Raw genomic sequence first — 8680 nt, forward strand, 5'->3', positions numbered from 1 at the left:
CTGGAGAAGCCCCCTGACAAAGAAGCCTGGCGGGCCGCAGTCTACAGGGTCGCAAAGAATTGGACATGACCAAAGCGACCCTGCGTGCATAGATGCAAGATTGCAAGATTTTTTGTGGCAGCTCTGCCCCAGTGAGAGTTGAGCGTGAAGGTGGCACAGCTGCTTGGCTTGTGGGGACCCTGGTGGCGCCAAGTGTGCAGGGACATGGGCTGCCTCCACCACAGGAGTTATGGCCCTATCAGAGCCTTTTTTTCAAGCCTCTTGTAACTGGTGATCAGAAGGCCTCTTTGGCCAGGCTTTCTCCACAGCTCCACCTGTTCAGGCACTTAAAGGGCTTCCCTGCCTGGGGTCCTTCTCTGTTGTTTGTGGCATCAGGCAAATAGGGGGGTCCTTCGCCTGGGGTCCTACTCTGTAGATCAGCATGTCAGGCACTTAAAGGGGCACCCTGCGTGGGGTCCTACACTGTAGTTCAGTGTGTCGGTCGTTTGATGGGCCAGCCTCTATTGTTCAGCTGCCCATGCTGGCATGTGGGGAGAGAGACACTATGGTGATGGCTCCACCCCTACGCATGACTCAGCGTATCGCCTTGCTTCCATGGCTGCCCAGCTTTCCTCCACAGGCATTTTCCAGCACGATATCCTCCTTCACATCCCCTTGATCCGTCTCTCTGCAGTCAACAGCAGCCCTCGCCCTGGGATTGCTCCACAATCCCTAAACTCCACCTGCATCCCTGTCCAGGGTATGTATGGCTGTGGCAAGGACTGTCTGATTCTCTGTCCATTTAGGCTGCCACAGCTCAGCTGTTTCCATCTCAGCCTTAAATGTTTCTCCTCTGACTCAGACAATTGCCGATGTGGGGATCAGACTCCTGCTTCAGTTCCCCCACCCGCTGAGGGCAGGTCCAGTCCTACTAACACTGTTTTTCCCCCTAGTTCCTTTGTCCTACCAAGTTTTGTGTCTATATATATTCTTTTCCACCGGTCAGGTACTCCTGTCTGCTCTCAGATGGTGTTCTGCATGCACCTCTGTGTCTGAAGGTATATTCCCGATGTATCTGTGGAGAGAGATGTATTCCATGTCCGCCTACTCCTCCGCCATCTTGTTCTCTCCCAGAATTGCCTTTTATCTGCTCTGCTTTGGGCTTTATCAAATCCTCTTGCTTCTAGGGCATCCTGAAGCAGAAGCGTTCGTGGTGTTCCAGCACTGGGCCCACTCCTGCTAGGACTGCCAGGGGTCCAGGAGCCTGAGGGACCACCGAGGCTCCCAGCCTGTCCTCTTCCTCCCAGGCCTCAGGGCCTGTGCTGGCCACTCCTCTGATAAGCCCTGATCTGGCTTCTTGCTAAGTTCTTTGGAGACTCCCACTCTGTCTCTTTTCATTCTGGACTGGTTTTGTCTGGGCTCTGGGCCCATGGGAGACTTGCAGGGTTAATAATAAACAAGTAGTCATGGAAATATGAATTTTTCCCCCTTAAAGAAGAGTGGTGGGGCTTAAAGGCTTTTGTAGGACTCAGCATCCACTTGTCCATCTGTTTATCCATCTATCCTTCCAGGAAAACACTGTTGTATTCAGTCTGCTCAGAAAATAGGGAGATTTTGCCCAGAGGTAGCTCAGCACCGAGAATACAGACCAGAAACCTTGCAAATACCATGGGTGCTTAGAAGGGCAGAGATCATAGCCCTCTACCATCAGCTGGGTGAAGGGCGTGGGGTGTCCTAAGGAGGAATGAAGACACCCATGCTCTCCCCCAGTGACCAAGCAACAACTGATCCATGCGGTTTCGGCTTCCAGGAAGATTTGAAAAAGTGAGACCTACTGTTGCCGCTGGGGCTTCCCAGGTGGTTCAGTGGTAAAGAACCCATCTACTAATGCAGTCGATTCCTGGGTTGGGAAGATCCCTGGAGAAGGAAACAGCAACCCACTCTAGTATTCTTGCCTAAAAACCCTACAGACAGAGGAGCCTGGTGGGTTACAGTGCATAGGGTCACAAAAGAATCAGACGTGATTTGGCGGCTACAGAGCAGCACCGCTGTTGCTGGTGGTTGGTCATATGGAAGACATTCTGACATCTTTGGTGATCAGCAGAAGCTGGTGATTATCAGAGACATTCAGGGTTCTATCCTGCCTTCCCTCAACCCCAGCATTTCTCTCTCTCTCTCTCACACACACACATACACACCCCTTCCATTTGCCCAGCAATATGCAAGTATCTGACACACTAGGCTGTTTCATCCCTTTATCATCATGTTCTGTTTTCCAAGTGGTCTGTCTGCTGAGGCCTCCTGAGTAGGCTCAGAACCCACATGGTAGACACCTCTGCAGAATCTCCTGGGCGGTGTCAACCACCCCCATCCCTGTGCCTGTCCACACCTCACTCCAGTGTACACATGTGATCACATCTCTCCGGTGAGTACTCATGTAGAGCGCACACTCATCCTTGATCCTCGGGGCCCAGAAGGAAAGGCCTGAAATGTGTTGGAAAGGAGTCAGTGTTGAATATTCAAGTATCTTCTTGTTAAAATAGTCTTCTTTGTATGTCTCTCATATTCATTCTTTCCCTCATTCAATTTCAGACATCTGCTGAGCACCTACTATGTGCCAGGCACTCAGTTCAACACAACTGTCATGGTTTCTTCCTTTAACAATCTCCTGAAAGTGAACGTGAAGGTGTTAGTCGCTCCATCGTGTCTGACTCTTCGTGACCCCATGGACTGGAGCCCACCAGGCTCCTCTGTCCATGGGATTCTCCAGGCAAGAATACTGGATTGGGTTGCCATGCCCCCCTCCAGGCAATCTTCCCAAGCCAGGGATTGATCCCAGGTCTCCTGTATTGCAGGCAGATTCTCTACCAACAGAGCCACCAGGGTAGCCTTTAACCACCTTCTAAGTATTCTTAAAAGAAGGTTCAGGTCTTAAAGTAAGATCAGAGGAAAAAAAACATACCATCTTGCATTTACACAAGTGATTTCATGTTTTCTGAAGCATTTTAGAGTCCTTAGGTTAAGAGGTCTTGTGGTTGAGTAAGGAAGTTCACACTCGTGCCCACTCCAGGGAACCTTGGAGGCAACATGGTTCTACAGTTGGAGCTGTGTGTTTTCTGTGGAGCCAGTAAATGTACTCACCAGCTCCTGATGCCACTTTGAAGCAGGAATGGGTGACAGATGGCATCGGTGCCGCTCAAAGCCTTGTGGGTGGTGCTCAGCCCCTCCTCCGCATCACTCTGACTTCATAGACTGCTTTTCCTCCTTTCCCATCTTTTTCCCATTTACTCTGTGTCCCTTTCTCTCCTTTGCTCTCTTTTTAAAAAAAAATTAATTAAAAAATTTTTATTCAATTTTTAAGGGTCTCTTTCCTTTTGCAGTTACTACAAAATATTGGCTATGCTCCCCACGTTGTACAATACATCCTGGCAACCTATTTGATGACTTTGTCGTCTTGTACATACATACCCTCAGGCATTGCTTAGTGTCTGACACTTTGGACTAAAAATGCTTCCCTCCACTCACAGGCTGAATGAAAGCCCCACCCTGAATGTGGCCCTGGGAGATTGTGGGGGACAGGCGGAAATGGCCCAGCCTCTGTATTCCTTAGGCTGCTGAGGACCCTGCTCCACGCCAGCCCCCCTGAGGGCGATCAAGCTCAACCAGCAGCTCAATCTGAGCTGCAAACTAGGAAGGACCTGGAAGAGGGACAGCATTGCTGGATTTGGTTTAAGCAGAACTTGGAAGGTACGCTCGGCTTTGGGCAGGTCAGACCAGGGCCTGGAAATGGAACCTGGGTCTTCTGCTTCAGGTTTCACACGGCTGCAAAGCCAGGCAAGATGGGCTGTGTTTGCTTTTCATCAGAGGCCTGCAGCAAAGCCACCTTATCCCAGCAGCAGCTGCCCCAGACCTGCCAAGGATACAGTGAGTCTTGACTGGCCCCGATTTATTGGAGGAAGAGAGGAGAAAAAGCAGCAGGCCCTAAATGTCAAGGTGAGGAGGAGGGAGGCTCGTCCAAAAAGGGGGTTGGGGAGTGGGAGAATGTTCTTTGGGGTGTAGCACGTGGCTGGGATCCTCAGGCCTGGAGCGACCAGGAGCCAATTCAAGTGGGTGGTGGCAGGAATGCAGAGTCGCCTGTAAGCTCAGCACATTAAAAATGTCAAGAACAAGGCAGGGAACAACGCAGGAGAAAGCGTGCCTTCTGCTCTGTGGGAGGCAGGTTACAAAATGTTAGAAGCGCACGTTTGCTTCCACGTGTCTGCCTGGTTGCCAGTGGGGTCCACTGTCTGCTGGACCCAGAAGGACCCATGGATCAGTGGCATCCAGGAGCCCGCTCCCCTTTGGAGAGCCCTGGCTCTGCCTCCCTCGCTACCGAGATTTGCTGCTGCATTAAGAGGAATTTTGAGAGCAATGTGGAGCTTCCCCGGGGCCTCAGTGGTAAAGAATCTGCCAGCAATGCAGGAGATGCAGATTCAATCCCCGGGGAAGGAAGTTCCCCCAGAGAAGGGCATGACAACCCACTCCAGCATTCTTGCCTGGAGAATTCCATGGACAGAGAAGCCCAGCGGGTCACAGTCCACAGGGTCAAAAAGAGTTGGACACGGCTGAGCGACTGCGCACACACGCATGCAGAGAGCAAGATGACGCAGCCCTGCTCAGGAAAGGGAGCGATTATGACGCTACTCATGCTAAGCCACTTCAGTCATGTCTGACTCTTTGCAACCCCAGGTTCTCTGTTTCTTCCCCACGCAGCCCTGATGCAGGGGCCCTTCCTGGATACACAGGCAGAGAGACTCTTCCAGCTTAAAGAACTCCATCATTGTAGCAGAACCACAGGCTGCCTGTCTGATGACTGAAAAGGAGCAGTGCCCGCCAGGGTATGCACACTGCCACTCTCAGCAGGATGCTGGCTGTGCTGAAAGCCCACTGTATACAAGATGCTCCTGGGAAGCAGAAGCTTGTTAGGAGCCCATGGTCTTAGTTTTCAGGCCTGAAACAGGAATCTGGTTGCCCAGAGTTTTGGGGGGAGATGATTCCTAGAAACACAGTGAAGGATTGGGAAGCAAGATAGAAGAGAGAAGAACCGAAAAGTTGACATTATAAGCAAGTTGCTGCTCAGAGCACTGGGGTCCATTCCCACTGGGATCCTTCTCGAAAACACCTCAATTGTCTTATCAACAGGCAAGGAATCAGGGACATATCCTCCCAACTCCATTCCTCATTGGGTCTTAACCAGTGCCTGTGGTGCTAGAGAAGACTCTTGAGTACCCTGCACTGGAAGGAGATGAAACCAGTCAATCCTAAAGGAAATCAACACTGAATATTCATTGGAAGGACAGATGCTGAAGCTCCTATACTTCGGCCACCTAATGCGTAGAGCTGATTCTTTAGAAAAGACCCTGATTCTGGGAAAGATTGAAGGCAGGAGGAGAAGGGGGTGACAGAGGATAAGATGGTTGGATGGCATCATTGACTGGATGGACATGAGCTTGAGCAAGCTCCAGGAGATAGTGAAGGACAGGGAAGTCTAGCGTACTGCAGTCCATGGGGTTGCATAGAGTCAGACACAACCGAGCAACTAACAATAACAATAAGGACCTTTAGCTCTGGGGCTTTTTTAGGCTGCCCCACTCAGGTGCCTGCATGCTGAGTCGCTCAGTCGTGTCCAACTCTTTGACCCCAAGGCCTGCAGAATGCCAGGCTCCTCTGTCAATGGGATTCTCCAGTAGGTTGTCATTTCCTTCTCCAGGGCATCTTCCCAACCCAGGAATCAAACCTACATCTCTTACGTCTCCTGCATTGGTAGGCGGGTTCTTTACCTCAGCAAATTCCCATGGCCAGGGGAAGCCTTCAGGCAGGGGCTGCTGAAGCCTGAGGCAAGAAGCCACAGTGTGTCCTCCAGAAGCTGCAGATGACCTCCAAGGGGATCTATTCCACTTGTCTTCAATGGCCATCACAGCAGAGCAGCTGTTCGTCACCTGTGAATGCAGGCTGTGTGTGTGTGGTGTGTGTGTACACACACAAGTGCACACACACACACTCTCCTCCTTGATCCACCTTTCTCTCTTTCAATTCCATCCCTCTCACTACAGCCTCATAAACAGCAAGCACCTAAATGGTCTCAGCCCCTCCAAGACAGGCAGCCTCGCTTCTCTCTACAGCAAGTGGAAGCGGCACTGACAGCCTCCAGGGTCCTGGCCCCACCGATGGAAGCTCGTGCCAGCTTCCAGCCAGCCCCTTCCCAGCTGGAAGGGCCAGAACTTGCGCTGTTTGATGCTTGCTCAAGCCCTGCTGAAGTGCAGCATGGAGTCATGGAGAAAACTGGAACAGATGTCAGGAATTTGAGGTTTCTCAAGTCCACCAGTGATTTGCTTAATCGACCCTAAAGAAGTTAACGAAACTTTCTGAAATTTAGTTTCCCCATCGGTAAATCGAAGTAATAACACCTGCCTTGTTTACCTCCAAGAGCTGTGTTGGGACTCAAAGGAGCCTTGTGTCCCTGGAAGCACCTTCATACTTAAGGTGGCTCTTGTTCAGCCATGTGGTCGTGACTTGGCTTTAGCCCCTAAGGCAGGGAGTCTTGCTGGCCGATCTTTCACAGCCTCACCCCCAAGGGCAGCACCTTGTTCTGGAAGGGGAGAATGTCTTCCGGTCTAGACGGGATGAGGCCTTTGTTTGCAGGAGATCCAGGCAGAGCAAGTCTAGGACTTGGCCACTCTCGGAAGTAGTAGTCCCCCATCTGGGGAAAGGATAGGGCAGGCGGGCTTGCTTACTGCCTGGGTGAGGCATGACCCCTCCTGTCTCTAAATTTAGTTCTATGTACAGCAGCAAATTCCTGTACAAAGCGGCAGATCAGGCAACACAACTTTTCCCAAACCACGATGGGGACTATCGAGAAGGAAGTGTCATTAAGTCTGACTCGAAGACAACAGAGAATCTAGCGTCAGTTGGACCTGACTCCCGCTATACCCGAGAGGGCTTGTCAGTGGCTCAGGGAGGGCAGGCCCAAGGGGTGATGCCACACACACACACACACCCTCCCCCCACCACCCAGGGCTGGAAAAACCAAGGGTTTCAGAAGAGGTCTCAAGGTTTAGCTCACAAATACTAGGGACGAGGCGTGGAGCTGTAACCATGGTAACAATACACATCCTGTTGTTCAGTCTGGACTCAGCCAAGGTCTGGGGGGAGTAGGGGGTGCTGAGTCCTTCTACTGGGCTCTGAAAGAAAAGCTCTTATCATCCTCCAGCTACAAGCAGTGAAAGCAGAGTAATTCTTTGCAACAGAAACATGCTGTTTAGTAGGGAGACTTGGGGGAGCCTCTAGACAGTGCCCAGAATTAATCTGCACGTAAATCCCAAGAATGCTCATGCAGAGAAATTACTGCTCCCTCTCATTTATAAGCCAAAAACATCCTCCTGCTGGAACAGAGTTGTTCTTGGCACTTGGGAGTAAATGTGAGGAGAGAATCAAAACACAACGCCTGAGAAAGGCATCCATCAGAAATCTGCAGCCAGGGGCAGGGTGAGTAGTAACAAAGAAAGATGCATTCATGGCAGGAACGAAGATTAACTCTACCAGGGAGATGGTTGGTGTCTTGGCTCCTAGATCAGGGATGGGGCTGCCAGCACCTGAAGGAGAGGCTGGGTCAACAGGGTGCAGAGACACATGAGCTCTTCCTGCCCTTGGCCTCCGCTCTGAGGGCTCAGAGGAGGGTCCCTGCCCAGCCACGTGGCGGCCCCAGGTCAGGATTCTGGAAGCTGAGGCCCCAGACCTGCTGCCTTCTTGTGCCAATCGTGGAAGGACACGCCATCCCCACCTCCGTGAGGCTTCACTGTGTGATGTGAAAGATCAACACAGAAATTAGGGAAACCTGGCAGAGAAAGTCCTCCCTTCCCTCCACCTTCAGTTACACCGGATCTGCCTCCGGGGACTTTGGCACATTTGACAAATGGCAGAAGAATCTGGAAAAATTTCTTCACTGGCCAAGGGGAGTTGATGGCTGGGCATAAACATGTTGCCATGGTTCTTTGTACAGTGGAGGTTTAGAGGCAGGAACAAGTGTCAGATTCTTTTCAACTCTTCCCCCATCTAATCCCTGAGTACTCGTGTGTACACTCCTCACACTGATTTTGTTGTTGTTGTTTAATCCCTAAGTCACGGCCGACTCTTTTTGCCACCCTATGGACTATAGCCTGCCAGGCTCCTCTGTCCGTGGCATTTCCCAGGCAAGAATACTGGAGTGGAGTAGGCTGCCATTTCCTCCTCCAGGGGATCTTCCTGACCCAGGGATGGAACCTACGTCTCTACTTCTCCTACATTGACAGATAGGTTCTTTACCACTCGCCACCTGGGAAGCCTCATGCTGATAGCATCTGGGTGAAGATGGAATTCTGTGCACTGGCAAGAACAGATTCATCATCAACAGTGTACATTCCAACCAAAGGCATCATTGTGGAATCACCCGGCAGGGATGGCTACGCTTGCCCGACTCGGAAACCCTTGACTCACGGGGCACTCATTCAGACTAGTTACCCACTAGTTATGCAAGCATCGTCTCCAAATGCCTCGAAGGAGTTTACGAGCTGCTGGCTCATTCTGAGTTCTGTCTCTTGGAGGAAGAACACAGGTGGGGAGAGAGGAAGGGTAGACACAGTCACCTGCCTGGTATATGGAGAAATTAAGGCTCAAACAAGCCCTC

Source organism: Oryx dammah, unplaced genomic scaffold (genome assembly GCF_014754425.2).
Source record: "Oryx dammah isolate SB20612 unplaced genomic scaffold, SCBI_Odam_1.1 HiC_scaffold_24, whole genome shotgun sequence".
Lineage (NCBI taxonomy): Eukaryota > Metazoa > Chordata > Mammalia > Artiodactyla > Bovidae > Oryx > Oryx dammah.